Source organism: Martes martes, assembly GCF_963455335.1.
Source record: "Martes martes genome assembly, chromosome: 4".
Classification (NCBI taxonomy): domain Eukaryota; kingdom Metazoa; phylum Chordata; class Mammalia; order Carnivora; family Mustelidae; genus Martes; species Martes martes.
The window spans coordinates 67,088,711-67,101,996 of record NC_137891.1 but is presented as its reverse complement, the minus strand read 5'-3'; the positions used below and the strand labels follow the sequence as shown (position 1 = coordinate 67,101,996).

Here is a 13,286-nt window from a genome sequence, read left to right as displayed (position 1 = left end):
GTGGGCGGGTCGTCTCTCGTCTCGTCCGGGCTCTCAGTACCCGCCTCCGGGCCCTAAGAAGCAGCTGATTGGTCAGTCTGGTCCGGATTTGGGGCGGAGGTTGGGTGATTGGCAGTAACTCCCCGGGAGAGCCAAGCTGGAAGCCGGAGAAGCTCAAGAAGGCACCTGGCTGCCGCGCGGCCGAGGTAAGTGGGGCTAGGGACCCAAGAAAGCGGTTGGAGAGGGGTTCGAAGAGGCGCTCCCAGGCCTGAGGGCGTTGGGAAGCCCTGGTAACAAAGTCGAAGCTGAAGAAGTCCCCGTTTCGGGCATGCGGGGAAGACGGCGGGCTCCGTGGGCCGGTTGGGAGTCTGTGCCGTGGATGAAGGGAGGCGGAGACGTTCTCCGGCAGCCGGGGTGGCCGAGGGCTTTGCTGTGGCTGGAGCTCCGGCGGAGCGGAAAGAAGTCGGCTGACTCGCCCTGAAGGCTGGGACTCTCCCACCCACATCTTCCCCCTACCCCCTGGCCCTTAGGTCCATCTTTCCGAGCCCACAGTTCTCTCGCCAGCCGCCAGGCGGCGGTCCCAGGAAGGCCTTGGGCGTTGCGCTCTTTGGGGTTAGAGCGGCCGGACTCCGCGGTTGCGCCTCCGGGCCGGGCCTTGTGGACTCTGGGAGGAGACGCACGCCTGCTGGTCGCCTGGGAGGCTTAACCAGTCTCACCTGGCTTGTGTTGCCGTTTCACTTTTCGCCTCCCAATAGTTCCCAATGTAGCTTCCGAACGTAACTAGTCGCGTTAAGCCCCACAGAAAAGATCGACCTTTAGACATTTAAAAACACGTTTTATTATGGAGATCTTCAAACGTACAGAGGTTGAGAGGAACTCGGCGAACCCTTCACCCAGTTTTAACAATTGTCAACACTTAGGGGGAGCCTGCTCCCTCTCCACAGGTTATTTTCAAGCAAATCCCAGGCATTTAATCTCTGTTACGTATTTCTACAACTTTGTCATGGTCAGCAATTATACTATTTTTCTAATCATTTGCCTTCTAGAGGGATTGAGTAAAGTAAGGAAAACGTGAATGTGTAGACGGCGCAAATTTAGTTTGCTCTATAAGAATGCGGGCAGTTCTCCCACAGTGCAGTTTCACTGCCCTATGCTCGGGTTTTCAAAATCATTAAAAATAAAGGTTCCAAACAATCTAGTCTTGGCAGTAGCAGTGTTGCTTTTGAGCAGTAATAATAATTTTGTTAATTTCTGTTTATGTGGCTCTTGGTAATATGTATGAAGCTCTGTGAAATTGTTTCCACCTGTTCATTTAATTTTTACAACAGCCTTGTGAAGTAGGTGTTATCCAGTTTTACAGATGAAGGAAAAGGGGGACTAAGCAATTTGCATAAGTTCACACTGGTGTAAATAAGGGGGAAATCTGGGGGATCGGGTTTAGGATATTAACCCTGGTCAGTGCCAAGTTCTTGCTCTTTTAACCATGATTAAATTTCCTAAGAATTAATGGAGTAATTGTAACTGCTGTGGATCATTTCTATTGAGCTATAAATCTATAATGGGGAAAAAAAAAACCCCTGGAATTTATGAGTACATGTTTCTTTCAAACAGTAAAAGGTTAGTGCAATTGAATTTTAAGTTAAAAATCAAAGTATGTAAATGTGGATCAGTAAATACAAGTGTTTACAATTTCTGTAGTACAGGACCAATTAAAGGGGAAAGAAAAGAAAAAATAATATATTAGTGAATAGTCTCTACTCCCCCCCTTTTTAAAAAAGATTTTATTTATTTTGAGAGAGAGAGAGCATTAGAGAGAGAGCAAGCACAGAAATGGGGGGCAGAGGGAGAAGCAGACTCCCTGCTGAGATCGTGACATGAGTCAAAGGCAGATGCTTAACCCACTGAGCCATCCAGGTGCCCCTAGTCTCTAATTCCTTTGGCATTTAGCATGTACTGGCAATTTATATTGACTAAACTGTATCCCTTATCTTCTCAGTCTTACACTATTTCTAAGACAGTATCTTCTTCCAAATAATGTTAGAGGAATAAGGAACTAGAAAGAGACAGCTGGGCTTTTTCAGAGGACAGTAGGGAAAACCAGTTAAATTGGAGTTTAGGATTCCTGTTGTAGGGGATTAATTCAGAAGTCTAGAAATAAAGTTAGCACATGTGAAGTACTTTGAGTGCCAAGTTTAAGGAGTTTGAACTTGAGCAAAACCGTGACTCACTGATTGTAACCATCTCATAGGAAAAGTGAGCTGGGCACTATCAAAGATGGCTTTACTTGAGATGTGAAAAGATGAGTGGCTTGACCTGGTGGTATAGAAGAAATAGATTTGGGTAACTGTTGAATTTACGGATGTAAGGCAAGGAAAAGAAAAATAAATTGCCTAAAAAAGGGGAATGAAAAGACAGCATGGTTCTGAAGTGCTGGTAAATGTCAGTTTCTTTTCTTCACTCTCTCTCTTTTTTTTTTTTTTTTAAGATTTTTAAAGTTTATTTATTTGACAGAGAGAGACACAGAGAGAGGGAACACAAGCAAGGGGAGTGGGAGAGGGACAAGCAGGCTTCCCGCCGAGCAGGGAGCCTGATGAGGGGCTTGATGTGGGGCTGGATCCCGGGAGCCTGGGATCAGGACCTGAGCCGAAGGCAGACGCTTAAAGACTGAGCCACCCAGATGCCCCAAAAATCAGAACTTCTTTTTTTTTTTTTTTAATTTTTTTAAAAAATTTATTTATTTGACAGACAGAGATCACAAGTAGGCAGAGAGGCAGGCAGAGAGAGAGGAGGAAGCAGGCTCACCACTGAGCAGAGAGCCCGATGCGGGGCTCGATCCCAGGACCCTGAGATCATGACCTCAGCCGAAGGCAGAGGCTTTAACCCACTGAGCCACCCAGGCGCCCCAATTCAGAACTTCTTAATTTAAAATATTTACTCACAGTTTCAAAACTTTTTGGTCATCTGTACTAATTTATGTTAAAATACATCTTTATTTTTTTTAAGATTTAATTTCTAAGTAATCTTTGCACCAGTGAGGGGCTCGAACTTAGAGCTCTGAGGGTTGCATGCCATAATAATAGAGCCAGCCAGGTGTCCCAATCATCTGTATTTTATTTTATTTTATTATTTTTAAGGATTTTATTTATTTATTTGACAGAGAGAGATCACAAGTAGGCAGAGAGGCAGGCAGGTGGGGAGGTGGGGGGGTGGGGGGACGGCGGGCGGGAAACAGGCTTCCTGCTGAGCAGAGAGCCCAATGTGGGACATGATTACAGGACCCTGAGATAATGACCTCAGCCAAAGGCAGAGGTTTAACCCATTGAGCCACCCAGGCGCCTCATCTGTATTTTAAATGTTAAGAACTCTGTGAAAAGAAAATTAATTGACCATCAGTTTATTTATTTATATTAAAATATAATGTATTATTTGCCCCAGGGGTACAGGTCTGCGAATCATCAGTCTTACACAACTCACAGCACTCACCATAGCATTAAACCCTTCACAGTGTCCATCATCCAGCCACCCCATCCCTTCCTCCCACCACCCCCCAGCAGCCCTCACTTTGTTTCCTGAGGTTAACAGTCTCTTAGGGTTTGTACACATCTCTGATCCCATTTTTTTTTCTCCTCCCTTTCCCTTAGCGAATCCCTGCCCTGCCTCTCCAGTTCCTCATATCGGAGAGTCATATGATGATTGTCTTTCTCTGACTTATTTCCCTTAGTTCCCTTAGTTATACCCTCTAGTTCCATCCATGTCATTGTAAATGGCAAGATTTTGGTTTTTTGGACAATCAGTATTTTTAAAAAATTTTATTACAATGTAGGTTTTTTTTTTTAATTGGAGTGTAAGTGTTACATTAGTTTCAGGGGTACAAGTAATGATTCCAGAAGCCTATATGTTCTTCTATGCTCACACACATAGCTACTATCTGTCAACATACAACTGTTAAAATACCACTAACTATATTTTCTGTGCTATAGATTTCATCTCCTCTGACTTATTCCATAATTGAAAGCCTGTACCAACCACTCCTCTTTTTTTTTTTTTTTTAAAGATTTTATTTATTTATTTGACAGAGATCACAAGTAGGCAGAGAGGCAGGCAGAGAGAGAGAAGGAAGCACGCTCCCCACTGAGCAGAGAGCCCGATGCGGGGCTCCATCCCAGGACCCTGAGATCATGACCTGAGCCAAAGGCAGAGGCTTTAACCCACTGAGCCACCCAGGCACCCCCCAACCACTGCTCTTAACCCTTCTTTTTCCATCGTTGAACCCCCCACCCTTCTAACAACCACCAGTGTATTCTTTGTACTTATGGGGTTTTTTTAGATTCCATGTATAGATGAAATCATATGGTGTTAATCTTTCTCTGACTTAATTTACTTAGCATGATATCCTCTAGGTCCATCCATATTGTTGCAAATGGCAAGATCTCATTCTTTCCCATGGCTGAGTAATATTCCTGTGTATGTATGTGTATACCACATCTTTTTTTTTTTTTTTTAAACCATCTATGGATGGATAGTTAGGTTGCTACCATATCTTGGCTGTTACAAATAATGCTGAAATAAAAATTGAGGTGCATATCTTTTCAAGTTGTGGGTTTGTTTCTTTGGGTAAATACCCAGAGGTGGAATTAGTGGATTGTTTGGTATTTTATATTTTAATTTTTTTGAGGACCTTCCTTACTGTTTTCCACAGTGGCTGCTCCAATTTACAATTCCATCAATAGTGCATAGGGTTCCTTTTTCTCCACATTCTTGCCAACACTTTTTATCTCTTGTCTTCTTGTTACTAGCCATTCTGTCTGGTGTAAGGTGATTTTGTTGCTTTGATTTGTATTTCCCTGATATTAGTGAAGTTGAACGTTTTTTCATGTATCCGTTTGTTAACTGTATGTCTTCTTTGGAAAAATGTATATTGAAGTCCTCTGCCCACTTTTTAAAAATTATTTATTTATTTGATAGAAACACAGACAGGGAACATAAGCAGGAGGAGTGGGAGAGGGAGAAGCAGGCCTCCCACCCAGAAGGGAGCCGGATGTGGGCCTCAGTCCCAGGACTCTGGGATCATGACCTGAGCCAAAGGCAGACGCTTAACAACTGAGCCACCCAGGCGCCCCTCTGCCCATTTTTAAATTGGATTGTTTATTGTTGGGTGTTTTTGTTTGTTTTTTGATGTGGGGTTGCATGTATATATTTTGGACATTAACACCTTATCTGATATATCACTTATAGATACCTTCTCCCATTCAGCAGATTCCTTTGATAGTTTCCTTTTCTGTGCAAAAGCTTTTCAGTTTGATGTGGTTCAAGTTGTTTATTTTTATTTTGTCCGTTGCCTGATGAGACAGATACAAAAAATACTGCTAAGATAACGTCCAGAATTTATTGCCTGTTTTTCTTTTAGGAATTTTATGGTTTCAGGTCTTACATTTAAATCTTCTATTTTCAGTTTATGTTTGTGTATGGTGTAAGAAAGTGATCCAGTTTCATTCTGTTGCATGTAGCTGTCTAGTTTTCGCAACACCATTTATTGAAGAAACTGTCTCTTCCCCATTTTATTTTCTGGCCTTCTTTGTTATAGATTGACTATGTATGTGTGGACTTATTTCTAGGATCTCTATCCTGTTCCATTGATCTTTGTGTCTGTTTTTATGCCAATACCATCTGTTTTGATTTCTGTAGCTTCCGTAGTACACAGTTTGAAATATGGGAGCATGATATCTCCAGCTTTGTTGTTCTTTCTCAGAATTGTTTATAGCCAACTTTTATAGATGATTTGCACTTCTGTACAGATTTTAGGATTATTTGTTCTAGTTATTTGAAAATATGCTATTGGAATTTTGGTGGGGATTACATTGAATCTGTAGATTGCTTTGGGTGATAGCGACATTGTAACAATATTAATTCCTCCAAGCCATGAACATAGTGTATCTTTCCATTTATTTGTGTCATCTTTAGTTTCTTCTGTTAATGTCTTATAGTTTTCAGAGCTCAGGTCTTTTACTTCCTTGTTAAATTTAATTATACGTATTTTCTACTTTTTAAGGCAATTTTAATGGAATTATTTTCTTAATTTTTCTTTCTGGTAGTTTGTGTGAGTGTATAGAAGCCCAGCAGATTACTCTCTATATTTTGTATCCTGCATCTTTACTGAATTTGTTTATTGTAATAGTTTTTTGGTGAAGTCTTTAAGGTTTTTCAATATGTAGTATCATGTCATCTGTAAATAGTGACAATTTTTTATTTCTTGTTTACCAATTTGGATATCTTTTTTGTCTGATTGCTCTAGCTAAGATTTGCAGTATTGTGTTGAATAAAAGAGGCCAAGAGTAGGCATCCTTGTCTTGTTCTTCATATCTTTCCCCCAAAAGCTTTCAGCTTTTCACTGTTTCACTGTTGATGTTAGCTATGGGTTAGTCATATATGGCCCTTATTATATTGAGATACAGTCCATCTATAATACTTGAGGGTTTTTTTTTTTTATCATGATGAATGTTGAATTTTGTCAGATGATTTTTCTGCATCTGTTGAGATGGTCATATGATTTTTATCCTTTTTGTAATGTGGTGTAATGCGTTGATTGATTTGCAGATGTTGATCCATCCTTGCTTCCCTGGAATAATTTTGGTAATTTTCTGGTTGTTTGTGTAGTTCTCCGATCCGTTTTGTTCTCTTACTCTTTTGCCTTATTTAATGACTTTAGTGTTTTTTAAATTAATTATTTTTTTTTTAATTTGTGAATGGGATCTTATTTTTTTCCCCACTGATTCATCAGTCTTATACACAGTGCTCATTACATCACATAACCTCTTTAATGTCCATCACTCAGTTACCCGACCTCCCTCAACCTCCTCCCCTCCAGCAACCTCAGGTTGTTTCCTGAGATTAAGAGTCTCTTATGATTTGTCTCCCTCTCTGATTTTATCTTGTTTATTCCCCCCCTTCCCCTGCTATCCTGTTTTGTTTCTTAAATTCCATGTATGAGTGAGATCCTGTGATAATTGCCTTTCTCTGATTGACTTAATTTCACTTAGCATAATGCCCTCTAGTTCATCCATGTCGTTGCAAATGGCAAGGTTTCAATTTTTTTGATGGCTGAGTAGTATTCCATTTTATATATATACCGCATTGTCTTTTTAGCCATTCATCTGTGAACTGACATGTGGGCTCTTTCCATAGTTTAGCTGTTGGGGACATTGCTGCTATAAACATTGGGGTCTAGGTGTGCCTTTGGATCACTACATTTATATCTGTGGAATAAATACCCAGTAGTGCAATTGCTGTGTTGTAGGGTATAGCTCTATTTTCAACTTTTTGAGGAACCTCCATACTGTTTTCCATAGTGGCTGTACCAGCTTGCATTCCCAGCAACCCTGGAAGAGGTTTCCCCTTTCTCTGCATCCTCACCAACATTTGTCATTTCCTGACTTGCTAATTTTAGCCATTGTGACTGGTATGAGGTGGTATCTCCTTGTGATTTTGATTTGTATTTCCCTGATACCAAGTGATGTTAAGCATTTTTTCATGTGTCTGTTGGCCATTTGCATGTCTTCTTCAGAGAAGTGTCTGTTCTTGTCTTTTGCACATTCTTTGACTGGATTATTTGTTTTTTGGGTGTTGAGTTTGAGAAGTTGTTTATAGATCTTGGATACCAGCCCTTTTTTTCTGTACTGTCATTTGCAAATATCTTCTCCCATTCCATAGGTTGCTTTTTAGTTTTGTTGACTATTCCCTTTGCTGTGCAGAAGCTTTTTATCTTGAAGTCGCAGTAGTTCATTTTTTTGCCTTTGTTTCCCTTCCCTTTGGAGACTTGTCTAGCAAGAAGTTGATGCAGCAAAGGTCACAGAGCTTGCTGCCTGTGTTCTCTAGGATTTTGATGCATTCCTGTCTCACATTTAGGTCTTTCATCCATTTTGAGTCTATTTTTATGTATGGTGTAAGAAAATAGTCCAGATTCATTCTGTTGCATGTGGCTGTCCCAGTTTTCCCAACACCATTTATTGAAGAAACTCTCTTTCCCATTTTATTTGTTGAAGAGAGTGTCTTTTTTCCATTGGTTATTCTTTCCTGCTTTGTTGCAGATTAGTTGATCACAGAATTGAGGGCCCATTTCTGGGCTCTCTATTCTGTTCCATTGATCTATGCATCTGTTTTTTGTGACAGTACCATGCTCTCTTGATGATCATAGCTCTGTAATATTTTAGCTTGAAGTCAGACCTCAGCTTTGGTTTTCTTTTTCAGCATTCTTTTGGCTATTCAGATTCTGGTTCCATACAAATTTTAGGATTATTTCTTCCAGCTCTCTGAAAAAAGATGAGGGTATTTTGATAGGGATTGCATTGAATGTATAGGTAGCATAGACATTTTAACAATATTTTTTTTTCCAATCCATCAGCATGAAATGTTTTTCCATTTCTTTGTGTCCTCCTCAATGTCTTTCTTGAGTGTTCTTTGTTTTCTGAGTACAGATCCTTTCCCTCTTTGGTTAGGTTTATTCCTAGGTAGCTTATGGTTTTTGGTGCAATTGTAAATAGGGTAGACTTTTTAATTTCTCTTTCTTCTGTATAGAAATGCAACTGATTTCTATGTGTTGATTTTATGTCCTGCCACTCTGCTGAACTCCTGTGTGAGTTCTAGCAATTTAGGGGTGAATCTTTAGGGTTTTCCACATAGAGTATTATGTCATCTGTGAAGAGTTAGAGTTTGACTTCTTTGCCGATTTGGATGCCTTTTCTTTTTGTTGTCTGATTGGTGAGGTTAAGACTTCTTGTACTGTGCTGAACAACAGCAGTGAGAATGGACATCCCTGCCATGTTCTGACCTTAGAGGAAGAGTTCTCAATTTTTTCCCATTGAGAATGATACTCACTGTGGGCTTTCGATATAGGGCTTTTATAATAGAGATATGTTCCTTCTATCCCTATACTCTGAAGAGTTTTAATCCAGAAAGGATGCTGTACTTTGTCAAATGCTTTGTCTGCATCTACTGAGAGGATTATATAGTTCTTGTCCTTTGTTTTATTAATGTATTATATCACATTGATTGATTTGTGGAGGCTGAACCACCCTTGCAGCCCAGGAATAAATCCCACTTGGTCGTGGCGAATAATTCTTTTAATATACTGTTGGATCCTATTGGCTAGGATTTTGGTGAGAATTTTGGCAGAGAAGTTCCCTAATCAGGGGTAGGAAACAGGCATTCAATACCAAGAGGAACAGAGAACCCCCATCAAAATGAATCAAATAGGTCAACACCTCAACATATAATAGTGAGTCTTGCAAACCTCAGGGACCCTCAGGGACAAAGGGAAAATCTTGAAAGTAGCTCGTTATCCCAATTTGTTTGGGCTCTGATAGGGAGTGCGACCTGTAGTTAAGTTTTTTAAAGTGAATTGGGAAAAATGTCCTGAAATAATAAGCAATGATTACATAGACATTATTGCTTGGGCCAAAGTTAAAAAAATTTTTTTTTTAAAAGTTAGTTGACTTAAACTAGTGTCTGTTGGGCCACTATTTCTATGCTTTTTTTTTTTTTTTTTTTTTTTAAGATTTTATTTTTAAGTAATAACTATACCCACCATCAGGCTTGGAACTACAACTCCTATTGACTGATCCAGCCAGGTGCTGCTCTGTGCTTTATTTTTTTAAAAATGGAATCACAGGGGCACCTGGGTGGTTCAGTGGGTTAAAGCTTCTGCCTTCAGCTCAGGTCATGATCCCAGGGTCCTGGGATCGAGCCCCACATCCGACTCTGCTCCACGGGGAGCCTGCTTTCTCCTCTTTCTCTGCCTGCCTCTCTGCCTGTTTGTGATCTCTGTCAAATAAAATCTTAAAAAAAAAATGGAATCACATGCACACACACACACACACAAATGGAATCACACATATATATGCTTGCAACTTTTTTCATGTATCTTACGGAAACTTTTTTTTTTTTTTTAATCTTAATTTATTTATTTGAGAGAGAGAACCACAAGCAGGGAGAGGTGCAGGGGGCAGAGAAGAAGATTCCCCAGTGGGCAGAGTGCTTGACATGCAGCTTGGTCCCAGGACCCTGGGATCATGATCCGAGCTGAAGGCAGATACTCAACCAGCTGAGTCACCCAGGTGCCCCAAAACTTCTTGTGTATAACTTTTTGTTTTTATAGCCATAAACTTAAGAGTGGTTATGTTGAATTTGTTTCAAGTATTTTTCTATTGATGGACATTCAGTTTACTTTTGAATTTTGTCTTTTTACAGTAATGCTCAGTAAATACTTTTTAGCTTTTAAAAAATATTTTACAAAGGTGTAATTTACTAAGTTTTGCCACTAAGGAAATTTTTTATACACATAATATCTAGGGGATGGTAATTATTACACAATTTACTCAAATCATCCTTCTAGTGAATTTTCATAACTTTGGTGGGCCCAAGGACAGCACTTTTAGTGATAAATATTATTGAGTTCCAAGTATTGTGTGTGTTTGTTTCTACAGATGTTCAGGATCACTTAAGATATTTGAACCATCTTTTCAAAAGATTGTTTTAATATTGATACCACAGTACTTAATTCATTTGCATGGGAATGATTAAAATAAAATACTTCATGAAGAATATATTTAATATGTCATTCATTGTAGGGTTACATTTCAGAGATCCTCACATGAAAACGATACACTCTTAGTTCAAATGGAAATACAAGACTATCTCTAACCTCTTGTGTATCACTCAGAAGGTGACATCTAAAAATGTTACAGAAAATGTCTGTCAGAAATTTAATTTCAGGGTGCCTAGATGGCTCAGTCATTGAGCATCTGCCTTTGGCTCGGGTCATGATCCTGAGGTCCTGGGATCAAGCCCCACATTAGGCTCCCTGCTCCACGGAAGCCTGCTTCTCCCTCTCACCCTCCCCCTGCTTGTGTTTCTTCTCTCGCTGTGTCTCTCTGTCAAATAAATAAATACAATCTTTAAAAAAAAAAAAGATTTAATTTCTTACGTAAAAACCCATTTACTTGAAAGAATTTTCATCACATTTTTAGTTTGTATTATTAGACTTTTTAATATAAGGGTTTTTTGGTTGTTAAGAGTTGCAGTATAGGTCATGAGATTTATTCATTTACGAACTGAAAAAAGTGAGACTTATGTGTTAGAATTTGTGCTACGTGCTGTACTTAATTTTGCACAAACAGTATAGAATATTAGTTCTAAATAATTATTTAGAATTAATAAATAAATAATTCTAAATAATTGCCAATAAATTGTACCCATGGGTCAAATACTATATCATTGTCTTATAATGTGGTAAGGTGTTCTTAAAGTCTCAACCAGACTGAAGTATACCAGTGGTCACTAGATTTGAATTTTAAGTTTTAATTTTCAGAAAGTAGGGCAGGGTGTTGGCATAGGATTGACAATTTTTCATTGTGACAAGTAAGGACATTTTTAAAAAATTGCTTAATATCCATCTAATGTCCCAATATCCTAAAAGAAAAGTACTTTTACACCAGAACATATGAAGAATATTCTCAAAATAAAAGACTGACTTTAAATTAAATAGGTTTTTGTTTATGTTTTTTATTTCGTGGTACTTATTTTTCTTTTGCATCCCTGTTTGGCACTAGAATGTGGATTGTCATTTGGGATACATTGATAGGTTTATCTATTAGTAATCTGAGAACAGGAAACCTTATTTTTTAATTAATTAGCCAAGTGAATAAGAATGTTCTGTGAATCCTTTTAGACTCCCACCACCCCCTATAAAATGGTCATACTATTCTTTCATATTGTAAAGATAATTAAATGGCCATTTCCTTGAATAGTTCCCAAAGACCTTATAAAAATAAGCTCTAGTGTACTGCTGTAGCTTTTAAAAGCTTTTAGCATTTTATTTATTTATTTATTTTTTTAAAAAAGATTTTATTTATTTATTTGACAGAAAGACAGAGATCAGAAGTAGGCAGAGAGGCAGGCAGAGAGAGAGGGGGAAGCAGACTCCCCGCCGAGCAGAGAGCTGGATGCGGGGCTCGATCCCAGGACCCTGAGATCATGACCTGAGCTGAAGGCAGAGGCTTTAACCCACTGAGCCACCCAGGTGCCCCTTAGCATTTTATTTTTTAATTTTTATTTTTATTTGACAGAATATAAGCTGGGGGTAGGGGTGGGGGAGTGGCAAAGAGAGGGAGAAGCAGGCTCCCTGCTGAGCAGAGAGCCCAATGTGGGGCTTGATCCTTGTACCCTGGGATTATGACCTGAGCAGAAGGCAGACACTTAACTGCCTGAGCCACCCAGGCACCCCGGTTTTTGGCATTTTAAATTTAATGACAACTTTATTATTACTGCTAAGAGGGTTACTGTGAAACTATTTATTGCTAATAAACCATTTTTTATTATAACTGTCTCAAAAACATGCTGCATTTGCTGAAAGCAGTATTGTGTTATCTTTGATTTGATTGCTGTAAGCTTTAACTGGTCTCACTATAGACTATTGTATATTTTCATAGTATTTGTGGAGGGAAGAGAAAGTTTGTTTTCAGGGTATGTCTGTTTTCATTTAGTCTTGATTTTCTCTTCTGCCCTGTCAACTACCTGTTTCCCCTCCTGAAAACGGTTTGCTGTTTCTTATAGTCTGTGTCAAAGTAGGTTAGACATAAAATTCTTGAAGTTAAATTATATATGTATTCATACAGTACCTAGAAAACAAAATGCAGTCTGATTCTTAGTTATCTTTTTCAAACCTTTTTTTATTTTGAAGTATAACACAAAAAATATAAGAAACCTGGATATATAACCAATAAATTAGGACAAACGAAACATCCATGTAATCACCACCCACAGTAAGAAATAGAAAGTTGTATGCATTCTAGGAAGCTCCTTTATGCTCTCTTCCAACTATTACCCGCCCCCCATCCGTAGGTAACTACCATTGTAACTGCTTACACTGTAACTTTGTTTTGCCTTTTATTATTTTCTTTTTTTTTTTAAGATTTTATTTTTAAGTAATCTCTATACTTAAGTAATCTCTATACATAGAGCTTGAACTTAAAACCCCAAGGTCAAGAATCATGCACTTTGACTGACTGAGCCAGGCAGGTGCTCCCCTTCTCTTATTTTCTTAATGTCTCTGTTATCTGTAGTGTTGTCCCCCATTTCATTCACTTATAAGTGTCTTTTTTTCTTCAGTAAATGTCATTAGAGGTCAGTCTTTTTTATTGTTGTTTCTTTTCAAGGAACCATCTCTTGGCCTGGTTATACTTCTTTGTCTTGATAGTTCTCTGATGCTTTCAAATAGATGATTTTCATATTTTGTCGTTTATTTGACCTCATGG

At 38.8% G+C, this 13,286-nt stretch overlaps 1 protein-coding gene across 2 annotated transcripts in view; it reads left to right on the top strand.

Annotated features, from left to right (window-relative positions):
• Positions 1–124: 124 nt before the first annotated feature.
• MTFR1 (mitochondrial fission regulator 1) overlaps positions 125–13,286 on the top strand; it is a 48,368-nt gene continuing 35,206 nt past the window's right edge. For both annotated transcript variants that reach the window (XM_080801143.1, XM_080801144.1), the window contains exon 1: positions 125–185. The gene's annotated coding sequence lies outside the window, so the exon portion shown is untranslated. The remainder of the gene's footprint in view (positions 186–13,286) is intronic.